Source organism: Ambystoma mexicanum, chromosome 10 (assembly GCF_040938575.1).
Source record: "Ambystoma mexicanum isolate Mex_15411 chromosome 10, UKY_AmexF1_1, whole genome shotgun sequence".
NCBI classification, from domain to species: Eukaryota; Metazoa; Chordata; class Amphibia; order Caudata; family Ambystomatidae; genus Ambystoma; species Ambystoma mexicanum.
In genome coordinates, this window is record NC_090932.1 from 1,413,140,887 (window position 1) to 1,413,157,273 (window position 16,387).

General features: G+C 42.9%; 1 protein-coding gene across 2 annotated transcripts in view; it reads left to right on the top strand.

Annotated features, from left to right (window-relative positions):
- The window catches only part of SELPLG (selectin P ligand), a 177,900-nt gene that overhangs the window by 113,727 nt on the left and 47,786 nt on the right, over positions 1-16,387 (top strand). Inside the window, exon 2 of one of the 2 annotated variants that reach the window (XM_069619461.1) lies at positions 878-948. The exons of the other annotated variant lie outside the window; for it this stretch is intronic. The gene's annotated coding sequence lies outside the window, so the exon portion shown is untranslated. The remainder of the gene's footprint in view (positions 1-877; positions 949-16,387) is intronic. 2 annotated transcript variants of the gene reach the window in all.

Consider the following 16,387-nt stretch of genomic DNA (forward strand, 5'->3'; position numbering starts at 1 on the left):
CATTCTAATTTTGCTTTCATTATCTTTATTGCTTGTTTATCTGTCTAAATCATGTAAATTGATCAAACCAAATGGCAAACGACTAATGTAATATTTGTGTTACTGTTGTTAACATACTCTCCTTTTTGTACATTATTAATTGTATGAATTCTACTTTTATTTTTGAAAGGTTGTTTTGTTTCAGCCATCCAAAATAAAAAACAAAATAAAAAAATTCTTTTTGCAAGCACATGTTTAAATGTCGTAACATATGCTGATTAGTTCAAGGCTTTGTTGTTGCACAGTCAAGGGCACAGCATTTGTTTGTAATCCGTTGGAGAAATGATTTAAATGATGGTCATATGCCTCCTAAATTGCCCAACTCATTTGTATTTTCCTGCTTAATCAATAACACACTTGTATAAGATGAGGATGTATGTCACAGATGCCCTTCAGTCCACGAGGTGGGCCACTCCTCATGCAGTATTAGTGACAGAAAAGAGTCTAATTGCAGAAAAAGAAGAATAGAATAAAACATGGGGCTAAGTGTACTACATTACCCACATTTTTGTAGTTTTCCATGACACACATGCATTGTCATGCGCGTGGGAGCGCATGGACGTCATCACGCATCTGTGTGATGACTGCAGCGCGCACGTGCGCGATGATGTCACAAGTGTCCGCCACAGCCGTGACTATCGCGTTTAAAACAAAAATACGGCAGAGTAGCACAGAAGTGGCTTTTTGTACGGAATTATTGGGAGACCTGGATTTAGCGAGTAAGTACCCCATATTAATATATGACCACTGAAATATGTGTTCTTTGAGATTGGAAACAGATGCCTTAGAGGTATATTGTATCCTTACAGGAGCATTGTTATCTCTTTTGTGTTCACAGACTAGAGGTGATTTTGTAAACCAGTCAAGGTTTCATAAGACTCCAGGTTACCAAACCATCGAGCCAGAGAGGTATGTAATTAGCAACATGCTACACACACTTATGGGGATTAGGATGATACAGTTGTAGCAAGTAACGGAATAATACTGTGATATTGAGTAGTAATGTTGTGCCTTCTTTCAATTAACAGGGGACATCTCCTTTATTAGAAGATAGTGGTTATGGAATACAGATTTGCCTTGAATAGAATCGACACAAGATACTACAAACCCCTGAAGAATGTCCTACATTGTTTTGTTTAAAGGACAGAAACTTGTACAAGTTGGGAATCTATAATGTACAAATAAGGATATGAAATAGCCAAAATGACTAAAGCAAAGGGATCTCAGTGTGAATGCGTTACACATGCTGACCCAAGAATAATCATATCATTAGGACCCACTTATGTTGTTTCACTTGTATTGTTTTAAGTTTTGTAATCATTTTATGCAATATGATCATTTTTATGATAGTTTTACGATTAGGAATTCTATGTTGTGTGATTAATAAAATGTAATTTTTTTCCATATGGTAAATATATCTTACAGTATTTTTTTGAACTGTTAGACAGGATATCCATCTGTTAGGCACTTTTTAGGTACTTGATCTTCTTTTTGTATATGATAAACAGTTCTCCACAGAGTAAGAAGTTTGTTTATCCCCAGCTGTGGTTCGAGCCGTTTTGAGAATAGTGTAGGCCGATTCTCTATCCTGCCTGTGATACAATTTTATAAATCAAAGGTCGTCCCAACTCTAACATATGGGTAGGAGTGGCGTTAAACACACCAAACTCAGGGGGTAATTCATGGATTATTTGTGCTGAAAAAAACAGTATTTGTGCGCCATTTTGTCCGCAAATCCCTATTTAACAAATGGGGATTTGCAGGCAGAATGGCGCACAAATCCAGTTTTTTCGGCGCAAATAATCCATGAATTACCCCCTCAATATAGAATCTACTCACACAGATTTTTCGGAAAAAAGTTTTGGCCCTCCCACGAAGTACACCAATACAGATTTTTCATTGGGAATTGGGCCTATTGTCCTTGCAGGCGATTGTTAACTGGAAGACTCTATCTTTATACAGGAAGTCTTTACTGTCTGATTTTAATTTGCTCCTTTATATTTTTAATGAGTCGAAAGGGTAAAATGGACATCGCAGTGCAACTTGGATGAAAGAGTGTTCAAATATTGCTAATAGTGTAGTGGTGAAAAATGCATTTTTAACAGGGAATCCACAAAAAGCAAAAATCAAAGTATGGGAAGTGGACATGACCTGTCAAGAATGTATTAAATATAATTTTAAAAAAAAGATTTTAGGGAGGAAGTGAAGGCTTGCCAAATTATCTGAAATAATTCCCAGATGCTTTCTGTAGGTCTTACTTCTTAAGGTTTCGCATCAACCTACTTGTGAAAAAAGCAGTAATGGGTAAGAGAATGAAGTGGGAAGAATAAAACCGCTGCTGCAGATATTGTGGTGTTACTTCACAGTTAGAAACCCTTCCCCACTTTGACGTTGAGTGTCCAGCATTAATGGGAGAGAGGACACACTGTTTGGGAGCCTTCTTTCAACAGCATACATCCCGTAATAATGAAGAGAAATGGTTACTGCTTCCTAGTGGACATTTTATAAGTACAACTCTTTCTGTACCAAGGTTTTTAAAGACACTGGCCCTCATTACAAGTTCGGCGGTAACCATGCCGCTATTGACGGCATGGCTGCTGCTGAAATCGCGTCGGGGTCCGGGTCCTCGGAATGAGGACTTACCGGGCCATTCCGAGTTCGGAAGGCCCGGTAATTCCTCCCTCCGAGGACCCGGACAAGGTCCTTCCCCATTCCCATTTCAGCCCCTATAGGGCTGAATGGGAATGGGAGAGGGAGCAAACAACGGGCCATTACGAGATGGCCCGTTGTTTGCTCCTTCTTCCCTTCGAGGGACCCGGTAAGCACGCCTGGTTTTCCCAGGCTTGCTTACCGTGTCCCGCGAGGGGAGCTCATAATGCGGCGGTACGGAGTGAACGGCGCTGGCACCTTTTACGGCGCCGTTCACTCCGTACCGCCAGGGTCGTAATGAGGCCCACTACCGTTTGTATGCTATTGATGGTTACTTACTCTTTATTTGGACACCCTTGGTGACTGTCTCATTTGGAGCTTTTTAGTCATTGGTTTTATATGTGTAGTTTTGAAAAGTATTTCATTTTAATGTAAATATTCGTCTTATGTGGTTTACCTTATGATGATTGTAATTAATTTATTTCATGAATTTAGCAAAAGGTTTGGATGTGTAAGCCAAGCGCTGTAATGAAAGAATCATATTTACCTTTTTATCATAATACAAAAAACCTGTTGCACTGGTGAGGACGTAATGAATCCTCCAATTTACAGACGAAATATATGACAATACTCTGATCAGGAACAAGGCCACATTATCTGTTCTATAGGATAATGACCACTCAGATGTATGCACACTCACATTGTAGCTCACTGTGCTTATACGAAGGACACATATTCATGTGCATATCAGTCTGGTCAGACCCACAGGACAGTACAACAGCAAAATTCTATCAAATTGTCCTCTGAACATGAGCAACCCCAGACACGTTTCTGCCTCATTGGGCATTATCCATAAGGGTGTGGTAGCGGTGCTGTGTCTCTCTTGGCACGGAGAGCAAGAGGTTCACATCTGGATTACCCTTACTAACTTAGGGTGAAACCCCAAGTATTGCCGTGTTTCGGCATTTTTAAGAGCCTCTGTACTGAGAGCGAACAATGCAAATAACCTGTTCTGTGGGTTGGTGTCCTCTCAGGAGAGTCCACAATCACACTGTAGCTCACTGTATTCCCACAGAGCACCAGTATCTATTTGCATATCGCTGTGGTCCCACCCACAGAACAGTACCACACTGAATGCTAGCAAGTACTGTCAGGAACCCCAGACACATGTTTATGCCACGGTGGGCATTATCAGTGGGATGTGGCTGTGGTACTGTGTATCTGTAGGCACAGAGAGCCAAGGACCCATGTCTGGATTAACTTTACTAAATTAGGGTGAAACTTCAAGTGTTTCCAATTTGCCAAAATTCCAAGGGCCTCTCTACTTAGAGTTCACAAATCCAAATAACGAGTTCTTTATGGTAGTTACCTATTGGGTCTTATAGCTGCTTGCTGCTGATGCCAATGTCCACCCTGTAGGTCACATAATTGAATCCATGCAGAGCTGACTTGGTCTTTCAATAAACTGAGCAGGATTACATTGGATAACAGCAGAGCTTGTTATGATACAGTGCTGTATCATGTCAATAACTGTGTAAATAATTGCTGAAAAAAAGAAGTTAGCACACATAATACTTTTTCATTGTTTCTAGTAATAAGATAGCACTGTATGGTACAAATGGGGATGTTCACCATATTACGTTTTTTTGCTAACTTTGTGTATTTTAATTAGAGATACATTTATTAAATTATCAACGAGAGAAATATCAAACCTATGTTCAATGTTTTGATGATTAGAAATACACCATTAAGATATATGTGTGTTTATTGAGCTATTTCCAATAAAGGAATATTTGATTCAGTCTTTCGTTTTGGTGGGGCGTGGGTGCTAGGATTTTACCACCCTCTGCAAAAGGGTATCCCAGAGCTGCCCTTCCCATGTGCCTAGAGACACTGACCACTTACGGGCCAATGTAGGGGACATTTGGTGCCACCTGTTGGGGTTGATATAAGGCACTTCCTAGTATTGCCTTGCCCTAGAATAGACTCCTCTAGAGGACAACTGTGAATAAAAGCAGACTTGAGTTTGGGTTTGTGGAATACCGAAGCATTTTAACTTGGAAATAGAGATTCCCTTTGTAAAGATATTTACTAATTGGCCCTTTTATGTTTTTGCTGAAAGTTGACATATCCAAATTGACCAAAGTATTACTGTGTTTATAGTGTGGGGGGTCAAATGTGTGTAAGCATACTCAGTACGTTGGCCTGCTGTTTCATTTTTGTAGACCATTCATGCCTGACACTTACTTGACGGTGTCAGGCAAACCATCATTGGATAAATTCTCCTGTCATTCCATTCTTAGCACTACTGCTGGTCCCTCCTGCCACTTTCAGCCCCATTCTTGAAAATAAAGTGTCAATTACACTTCAAAAAAGCTACATTGCCAGATTGGGCTATTTACTCTTCACATTCTGGCTCCAGTAACGCATGTGGTGCTGGGGATGTAGGCTACTTTCAGTCTTCTTTCCACCTTGCATCAATATTTAGAGAAAATATCCCTAATTAATCTTGCTGTAGAGGTGGGGTGGGTTTTTGGGAATGCCGTGGAGGCACAGGGCTGGGGTAGGTTAATTGGATAGGGGTGTAGTAGGCAGATTGTCCATTTAACAGAATTAGCTTCCCTGCAGCATCAACGAGTCCTGGGCTGGTATCCTGCTGGGTTGTCCTGCCTCACAGCATGGGCTCCTTACCGTGTGACAGAGCCATTTTAGCAATGACTGTGGGAGTTTACCTTTCCTGGGGCAAAGTTTCTGAATAAAGTTCAGAATGGTGTGTGTGGAGGAGGATTTATTTACAAATATACGCATACTGATGACGCAGGGATGCGCTCTAATCACAAACGTGTAAACCTTCAAACGCTTCCAGCTTTAAATGCTTACTTTAAGAGAGATTGTGCATGTGCAGAGTTCTCAAATTGTTCTATGTCATTGGCTTATTTTTCATTATCCTAGGATACAAATTGAGAAGTAGGAATGGACAGTCTACTCGCACCTGATGTGGGGCATGTCGATAGCTCTACATGTGGCATTCCAAAGAGGTTGTTTTAGCAATAAAGTAGAGTTACCATAAATACGCTACATTAAATATAACTAGAAATAAATATTATTATTATGATGATATTTATGGGGTGCAGACTTGGCTTTGAGAAGCAAAGAAACGCTTTACAGAGGTATACAATAGTACAGATGCATAACAGAGTGATATTCAGAGGTAACAACAGAACAGATATACAGCGGGGGGTGGGATACAGAGAAGGGGGAATCCAGATATAGGGTAACCGTATAGATCTGCAGTGCTGGCGACTGGTTGTGCGCCACCAGAGCTGGATCCTCTTCATTGGGAACCCCTCTTGGATTTCCACAGACAACCAAGTGTATGCCTTAATCTATGGGTGAACTTCTAAAGATTTGTTGCCCACCCTTCCTGAAACCCCTTCTGACATGCCTACCTTCATGGAGTACGAACACCACCACAGGATACCTCCTTGCAATTCCCTGTCCTGATGAAGGCTGATGTAATCACAGCACCTCAAATTTGCTGGAGAGACAGAAACACAGTCATGTCGCAATTCTACCATTATACAGTGTCAATTTCTCACACTGTATACCAGGCTTATTAATTAAGCATACATACTTTTATACGGCTCCAGATTTTGTGGTTTATGTTTACTGATAATGTTGATTGTTTTGTATATATGGATTGTATGTTGTAAACATTTTCTGTGCTAAATGTTGAATTATGTGTTGGAATCATCACGTTTTTTGTTTAGATGACTAATGGATTAAAATAGTGGGTTACCCTGATAGATCAGCAAGGAATATCGAGGCTTAGTACCACCAAAAATTGAATCTGCCAGTCACGAAGTCAAAGTTATGAATATAACTTTATTCTGTACAGTTTCAAATATCAAAGCAGATAGCTATCTGGCTCCTAAGTGCCTCGCAGTGTGTACCAGCATACACTGTGAGGGGAGTGAGTGCTGGTCATCACAAAGCATGCAGTATTTATACACAGTCCTGGTCATAGCCCAGCCCTTCTCCAAACTAGACAGTTACAAATTTGGGTGTGTGCCCAGTTCACATAACAAATATAATAATATTAGTATATACTTTTGACATGTTGTCCTATCCTTGAAGATTCAATGGTGGTGTTAGTTCTCCAGTTTAGGTTGATCCTAGTTTTAAGAAACAAATTCAATAGTTTATTGCTAAGGCACATAGTTTTAGTTTGTCTACCATTCAGTTCTGATGTTTGTATATGGCTGATGCTATTGATGCAGACACCACTTTGAATTGAAGTTCACAGTAGCTCCAAGGTTCCTTAAAACATACTGGCAAACTTTTTTGTATCCAGCTGTGTAGATCTGTCCTTGTTTCTTGAGCCTTAGGATAAGTCCTGTTCCAAGAAATGCACAAAGGATTTCTTCCAAAACTCACAGCATTAGTTACTTTGCATTGTATGTCACTGTTTGAAGGAGGATGAGTCTGTAGACATAGATATCACTTTGAATGAGAGTTCATTCTGACTAGAAGGTCTCTTTGCACAGAACAAATAGTCTGCTCCTGGCAGCTCTAGTGTTGACATAGGCTCAGAGGTCAGTCTGCTCTGGCAGCTGAAAACATGGTTAATCATTTCTGAACAGAGAGCAAGAGTCAGAATCAAAATGGCAGATGTTTTCCAAAATGGCGGCAAAGTCAATTCTGTCTAGATCTAGTTAAGCATAGGCCAATGTTTATAATAATGCAGTATTCATGCGAATATGGTTTAACAACCCTATACTCAGATTCACCATGATCAATTTGTCTGTGATGAACATTTGTTACCTGGATAGATCAGGGAATTTACAGGAACCCCTTTAACTTTTTGATACAGAGGAGGGGTACAGCTGTACTGGGTGGCGCAGAGGAGAGGGTCGGGTGGCGTCTAGCAAGTCAGTTGGCACGTGGGGCAATGTGATGGCCTAGGTGTTGAGGCAGAGAGATTCCTTGAAGAGGAGTTTCTTGAGTTATTTTCTGAATTGTAGGAGCATGGGGGTGAGTCTGATGCTGCATATTCACCTTTGCTTCAGAGAAAATACTTAATTCAAGCAAGTTTCATTAGGGCCTCATTGCAGTCTTGGTGTATGTTTTGGGTGAATTACTGCTGGAGCCTATTACTGCTTCCGTTGAAAATAATTAATAAAATGAGTCCAATTACAGAAATACCACTAGCCTAGTGATAATGCAAGTGTTATGGCTGCAATAATAAAAAGTGGAATTCCACAAATACAGCGTTTTGTAATTTGCATTTTTCAATCCATTTGACTCCTACCCTCGTATTGTTGGTATAAATGGCTATTATATAGGAGTAGCACCTATGGGTCATATCCGTTTATGCATTACATTCAAAAGGTGGTTAATTGTGGGCATATGAGATGCAACCCTTTTCCAATTTCTCCACAATTTCTGGGACATTTAAAATGATTGCATATTTTGTGGTCACATCATGAAGCATCATCGACGTTTTACATCAGCTTCCTGAAAGTCTTAACAGTGGGAATGCAGGCATATATTGTAAGCACAGGCATCATGAAAGCGCTTTATAGTGGGAAGGCTGTCATAAATTGTGGGCACGAGCATAATGAGAATGTTGTAAAGTGCTCCTGGGTACTGCCGGTGACCTGGCGTCTAACGTTTTTTTTGATGCAACAATACTGAAATAATTACAAATGGTATGACTTTTTATTAGATTTTTCTAAAAGATTGTGCAGTAAAATGTACAATTCCAACCAATTATTTTAAAAAGAAATTCTCGGTGGACCCTCCCAAACCCCTACTTTAATTATGTGTACTTTGTGCTAATTGTGTGGAACTATCAATGACCCTCTACTTCAAATATTCACCAGCCACCACTGACACAAATCATTTAGAATGCCAGTGACCCCATTGGAGCCATCTGCCCACCCCGTCACCAAAAGATACATGGGAAAGACATGACAGAATCAACTGTGTACATCCCAGGTCTTGGCAGCTGGTGGAATGAGCAGCTTAAGTGCACCCATTCACTGCCCACAAATCCAAACTGTGGAAATAGGAACAGTTGGCTGTTGCTAAAAGAGTTTCATGTACCTGGTCACAGTTTGAGCCTTTCATGCGAATCGCACCTGCGCTGTCAATCTTGTACCCTTAAGCTCTGTGTCACACATGCTTGAAATTCCTGGCACTGCAGAAAAAAAGTGCGGCCCTCACACTAATTCAACCAGTCCCACATGCTTACTCAATGATCTATTCACCCATTTGAGACTTATGCAGGTATCCGTCCATACATCCTCACTGTATCCTATGCCTTTAAACTTTACATCATTTAGCCATCTTCAAAACGTTTAATGCATTCCTCCAGCAATATACACATAGCCCTGAATCTGTCCTCATAATCATTCATTCACACATCCGCTCTTGTTTTCATGCATTCATTAACTCTCACATTCATATGAATTCATTTACATCCCCCCTGCATCCTCTCCTCTCTCTCTGTCGGCTTGCCTCTCGACATAGCCTCCATCTGCCCGGGTGTGTCTGTGTACGTGAATGTAGATCATATTTTCATCCTGCAGCTGCCAACACTATTGGCTTGCTCATTATTTGGTTTATTTGGTTTTGGTTGAGTGTGGTACAGCCTGTAATTGCCAACTATTTTAATGTAGCTGGTATAGGGCTGATGAAATGGACTGGACTATTGCATTTCGAACTTGAGAGTCGTGTGCATTCTTTGTGCAAAGTAGTGCACTGCCAAAGACTACCGCCATTTCAGAATGCTGTGGAGTGCATGCACCACAATGCATGGGGAGAACAAGGTGTGCCTTTAAAGTACAGAAGGTGGAGGTGCAATGCAGCTGTGAAGGCATGTTTTTCATTTCCCACTCCATCTGCAATGTGAACCTGTGAATTTCATGGCAACCCTGATACGACTGTCCGTACCTAGCCTTTTTTTATGCTGGTCATATGTATTATATGATAGCGGTGCATGTAATTTTAGTTTAGTATCAGAGCGTGGCAGCAAGTAGATGGAAAATTGTGAATGCATGGCAAATATCTATATATTATTTAATTTTATTTGAATTTATATCCAGCACTGGCCCTACCCAGAGGGTCATGAGCACCTTAAAAAGGTCAAAAGTTCAGAAGGTGAGCGAGGAAGCAGAAGTTACATTTCATTTTTTCGTCAAAGGAAGAAAGTATAGAAAGGGGATAGGAGGGGAGGTGATCTGGCTGGATTAAGTGTGCAGGAAGTGGTGATTGAGGGTGCGGTGCAGATGTGGAGTGGTAGGTTTTTCCAAGACCTGGATGCCCACTGGGTGTATGCTTGTTTTTGTGTGCATATTAGTTTGCAGAGTGGAATGCATAGGATATGTTGACTAGCTTGTCTGGTGTTTGTGTGGTTGATGGGCTTCAGTTTGTTGTGAAGGTAGGATGGGGGTTGAGGTGGATGGCTTTGTTTACAATGCAGAATTCCTTGAAACTTATTCTCTGGGGTGTGGGAATCCAGTGGAGTTGGGAATAGCTGGGGTGATGTGTGAGTATTTGGGTAGGTGCAGGATAAGTCCTGCCACTGTATGGCATGCAGGAGGGCGAGGGTGCTGTTGGGGGTGCCCAGGTCGGAGAGCGTTCCTGTAGTCCCGCTTGTACTGAACTAGTGCTTGTACTGTAATGTGGAAGTCGTGAGGGGGAAGGATTTGTTTCATCTTCCATCAGGTGTGTAGTTATAGGTCTGCTCCACGGCATTCCACTTTAAGGTACAGGCCTTACTTCATATTTACTTGCTCGGATGGTGGCTTCTTATCAGCATGAGGTTGTTGCTCACTTGTGCACTGCTGAACACCCGCTCCTTCATTAAGCATGCGACAGACATTGCTGATTGTTTACTAGGCGAAGAAGTGGACATGTGCTTCATTATGGAGAACTGGTTATGTGAGGAAGCAGGTCAAGCACAGTTATTGGAAATCCCTATTGGCTACAATATTCATCGAGTGGGCCGGAGGTGGGGGGGTTGCATTAATTTATAGATCATCCCTCCAGATACACGCTGTATGCTTTGAAACACATAGCGTATGTGACATATTGCATGTAAAGGTTCTGTTGGATCCAAACACGACCACTGACATTGTGCTTATTTATCGGCTGCCTATTACAATGCCTGATTTCCCTGAGCTTCTGGGAGACATACTTTTCTCGTTTCTCAAACTAGCATCTAAAGACATGCTTTTGTGCGACTTCAATTTGGGGCTCCATTATGAAGAGGATCTGATGCCAGCTACCAGGGGCGTTGCTAGGGGGTGCTAAGAGGGCTATAGCCCCTGATCTTTTGGTTGTAGCCCCGGATAGAATCTCAGGAGCTACAGCCAAAAGACTAGCTAGCCCCCAGTCCCAACAGTTCCGACATCAGCGTAGCCCCGGGTCTTTTCCAGACCTAGCAACTCCCCTGCCAGCTACTACTGAAGCTGCACTTGTCAATCTAGGTTTTCAGCACAATGTGCTGACTACACCGCATGTGAAAGGGAGAGTGCTGGATTGGGGTGCCAGTGTGAACATTACTATTGAGAGAGTGGATGTGAGGCTATGCCCCTGGTCTGACCATATGCTGGTTCACTTTAACCTTGTTTGCCCTTATCAGACCAAGAAAGTCAAACCTGAAAGTGGTGTCCACATCAAGAAACACCAGCCATCTTTCGGCCTCGGGTTTAGCCCCGCTCTTTGAAGACACTATTAATAATTTGTCCCAGCTGGACTCCGCTGATAAAATAGCTGTGGCCTATAAAAATGTATTGGAGAATGCCATGAACATAAAGGCACCTGAAAAAACACGGCTTATGTTAAAATGGAAACCTAGCTGTTGGTATTCAGATGAAATTCAACTTCTTATATCGATCAAGCATAAGGCTTATAATTGTTGAAAGGTGTCCAACTCTGAAGATAACAAAACTAAATATCTTGCAGCTGCAAAAACGCATAAAAGATGCCATTACTTCAGCAAGGAAATCAGCATTTGATCTGAGGATCGAAAATGCTAACTCGGACACAAAAGAATTGTTTAGAATCTTGAGGGATCTTGCGGATCCGCTTCCGGCCACACCTATGATTAACAGAAATAAAAACTTGTGCAATGCTGTCCAAGAGGCTCTGATTAATAAAATAGAAAAGGTCCAGGCTGACACTCATGCAAAGCGGGATATACATGGCAAGGTGTTCTGCCATGATCCCCCCCCAGAGTTGGAGTTGAACTTCCCTCCCTTTGAGTTTCAGCCCATGATGGAAGATGAAATGTTAGCCAGGATGAAACAGCTGGAGCCCACTTTTTGTAAAAGTGATGTGTGTCCATTGAGGGATGTGAAAGAGTGTGCCAATCAGTTGATACCACGTATTACCAAATTCGTGAACTCTTCCTTTAAGTAGTGCTTTGTACCCCCATGCATCAAACAAACTTGGATTTCACCATTATTAAAGAAATCATCTCTTGACCCAAAAGTGGCCACCAATTATCTGCCCATATCAAACGTACATTTTTTGCTTAAAATCCTGGCCCAAGCGGCTTATAAAAATCATACTTGCAGGAAAACCAGATCCTGAGCCAATGGCATTCAGGTTTCTGGAGGGCCCACAGCACGGAATCGGCTCTGCTAGATCGTAAGGCAAACATGCTGGAGACTGTCAAAAGAGGAGGAACGGCCCTCCTCATGCTCTTTGATCTCTCTGCAGCGTTCGACCCAGTCAATCATCCCTTGCTAGCATCAAGGCTCATTCACACGTTCCACTTCTCGAGAACTGTGGCGAAAAGGGTCGAGTCCTTCTTTTCCAAATAAACAACAAGTGTTTTTGATGGTAATCATAAAGCAGACACCTTTGAGATCTCTTGTGGAGTCCTGCCGGGCTTGTGCCTGTCTCCAGCACTCTTTAACTTGTTTACTCCACCACTATGTGAGCGGTTTAGTGACAAAGGGTGCTATATACGAATTATGCAGATGATACGCAGTGCCTTATCCAGGAATTATATTAAGGATACTGAGATGATCAACATGGTTTACTCCATAATACAAACTTGGATAATGGAAAATGACTTGGCACTGAATGACGGGAAAACTGAGATCATGACGGTACCTGTCGGAGAAAGCTACCGTCGGAATACCACGAGTTTCACATAGCTGGATGTGTTATTCCAACCCTTCCCCAGGTGAAGACCCTGGGGATGGTGGTCGACCAGGAATTTAACATGAGGGCTCATGTGAGCTACCTGGTGTCTTCCACCTCTTATGATATTAAACTGCTCACACAGTTAAGGCCCTTCCTGTCTAAGGAGAATCGTACGACAATTGCAAGGGCAATTGTTGAAGCCAAATTAGATTATGGCTCCAGTTTGCTGCATGGAATAAGCAATGGAGAGATGATGCGTCTCCAAATGATCCAAAACAATGCAGTAAGAGTGGTTGAAGGACTTGGAAAGTATGACCATGTTGCGGAGGCCAGGTGAGCGCTGCACTGGCTTCCTATAGCTAGCATGGTATCTTTTCGTCTTCTCTGCATAACACATAAATGCCTGTATGGAGTCAGTCTGGCATATCTTTCTAACTGAATTACCTGACGTCTGGCGCAAAGAACCTAGAGGTCCAATAACTTGGGCCTCCTTCACACTCCACGTGCAAAGCTGGAGATGGCGTCATAAGGTTCCTTCAGTTATGCGGTGCCCTGAAGCTGGAACAATCCCCCTCCGGACCTAAGAATGTGTAAATCCCTGGATGGTTTCAAGGCAGGGTTAGAAACACTGCTGTTCTGCTGATCATGCTGAAGGTTTTACCAATGTTTTGTTCCCTGACTGTTTTATCTGTTTATCTGTCTTGTTGGCGCCATTATGCCTCCGGGCCTGTGATTGGCACAGTACAAATATAAATAAATAAACAAATAAACAATGTGGTGTGTCAAGGTAAGGTGAGGGGCGATGGTAAATCCTAGGAATTTGACATGTGCCGTAAAGAATATGTGTGGGTTTCCTTTGGTGAGTTCACGGAGTTGAGAAGGAGATGAGATTTGTAAGTAGATTTGTATGTTGTCCGCATATTGGTGAAAATGGATATTGAGTTTGCTAAGGGTCTGTCCAAGAAATTCTACATATAAATTGAAGAGGCGGGAGACAGGGAGGATACTTAAGGAATCCTTTACTTGACTGGGGTGGTATCGGATTGATAGGGGGGCATGGAGACAAAATGTGTGTCTTGTCAGTGAGAAAGGAGGTGTACCAGTCGACAGCAGTGCCTGCAAGTTTCTTTCTGTGGGATAAGCTATTCCGGGGAATAGTGTAGTTGATGGTGTTGAAGGCTGCAGAGACCAGTACGAGGAGGGCTGTGTGCCCTTTGTCGGTGATGTTGTGGAGGTCATTGAGGATGTTAAGTGTAGTGATCTCATTGATGTGGCAGGGTCCGAAGCCAGATTCAAAGAGGTTGAGGAGGATGTTTGTGATGATGTGTTCTTAGAGTTAACTCACGAAGAAGCGTCCCATGTAATGTATCTTGCAAGGTATGGCAGGTTTGTGATTGGACGGTAGTTTTCAGGGAGCATGGGGTCGGGGATGGTTTCTTGAAGAGGGCAGAGAGGTGTCCTATTTTGAGTGTGGAGTGGAGTGGATTCTACCATGTGTGAGAAAGCAGTTCATGAGAATGACCCAATGTGGAGCTTAGGGGGTGATGCAGTTGGATGAAGTTTGGAGTGGGCAGACACTGTCCGTAAAGTGTTCAGGTTTTGTCTTTGCTGTGAAGATGATGAGGGTATCATGGTTAACGAGGTGGAATGTGTCCCATGTGTCAGCAGATTTGGGAGTAGAGGTTGGGATTGGAACTGGAAAGGGGAGGGCTTGTCTGATGTTGTGTATTGTAGAGATGAAGTAGGGAATTGCATGCTGGGGTGGATGGAGGTATAGAAGGTGTGGGTGGTGGTTTGGAGAGGGACATGCTGACATGTTTCTGTGTGTGATTGGGGGGATTCACATTTTTGGAGGTAGTGGCGGCTTTGACATTAAGCATGGCCATCTTATATTTGTTGGTGCAGTGTTTTGGTGGTGTCCTGGTGGTTGGGCATGGGTTATTTTGGCAGGCTTTCAAAATGCCAGGCTTCTGATTTGATAGGAAGAGAATGTTGGACCCCTGCTTTCCTGTGATGTATGTGTGTTTTTTTTGTTTAGAGCTGGGCCATGGTGTTGAGTGTCTGGTTGATAGTGTTGTTATTGTTGAGGAGTATGGAGTGATGTGTGTGATGGGAGGAGGGGGATGTCATGAGTGCTGCTAAGGCAGCGCCTGCAATATTTTTGATTTGTCTGTTTGGGGGTAAGGGGTTGCTCAGCAGGTCGGAGGATATTGTGTGGCAGAGTGAGTGTGAAGGGGATTCATTGGCTACCGGTCGAGTCTAGAATTCGGTTTCCAATTTTGACTATTACACAGAAGTGCAGACATAAAAAATATGCCTGCATAATATCTCCAAGAACTTCTGGTTACTAAAACCTGTGGTAGACCACTGAGATCAAGTAATCAGAATTTTCTAAAACCATTCCTAGATGTAGAACTGTCAAAGTCTCTAATTGAGCCTTTTTAGCAATTGCCCCCAAGACCTTGAATGACCTTTCTTTGGAGCAAAGAGGCATTGAATCAATAGGTATATTGCAAAGGAAACTGAAGACCCATCTGTTTCCCTAGGAAACCAGGATCATGATCTTATTTGAATCTGCTATCCGTATAATTCTTTTTAGGGACCCCGAATGTTTGTTGTTTCGTCTTGTTGCGCCCTCAAGCCCAAGGGTCCATGGCTGCGCATAATACATTTAATAAAGTAAAGTACCGTTCCTGTGCCCCGTGGCTCCCACCTTTATGGGATGGGCCACTGAACAGCCTGCGCTGCCAGCACTCTCCTTCGCTGCACCACCCAGCCGGCAGGACACCAGATGCTTTACTGCAAACTCTGCACACCGGTTGACACTGCTCAGACGCCGGCACAGACCACTGTCCGCAGGAACCCTGCACCTTTCTGGGGTTCCATACTTGCTGTACCAACTGGCCACAGCTGGAATGCTGGATTGCACAGCCCGGTCTGCAAGGACCCGCTGATGTTCAGTGGATGGGAACTTTTCAGGGACAGTGTCTTCCACCTGCTGCTCTCCCGCAGCAGCTCCTGCACTGGTCCTGGCAGAAAATCCTTGTCGCCAGTGATATGACGGAGGCGGGGTCCTTCTCTTAAGTACAGCACAGAACACTAGGTAAGTTATAGGTAAGCCTTATTGTCCAGTGCAGGACACCAGGTAAGTTATAGTCAAGCTTTATCGTCTAGTTGTACACCTAGCCCAAGTGTAATGCAGGAGGAAACACTGGAAGAAACACTGTCCCATCCACTCCAGCTCAGCTCACTCTCTCTCTTACTGTCCCCTAGAAATCCCCACACTCAATGCACAACATTCCACCCCAGAATTCCACACTCTAATAATTCCGCAGGCACCAGCACATTCCTACACACCGCTGTGGCCAAGTTGATCTTGAAAGGGGTATCGTGGGCACAAACCTGCATAAACATGATAGGTTGCACAGAGGGCCGCAGGCAGCAAGCGAGGGCGGAGATGACAATCAAAAGTAATCTTGATTGCCTCAGTAGCTAATCTGCTATACCAGGTTGATTCAAGATGTGGGAGACAAGC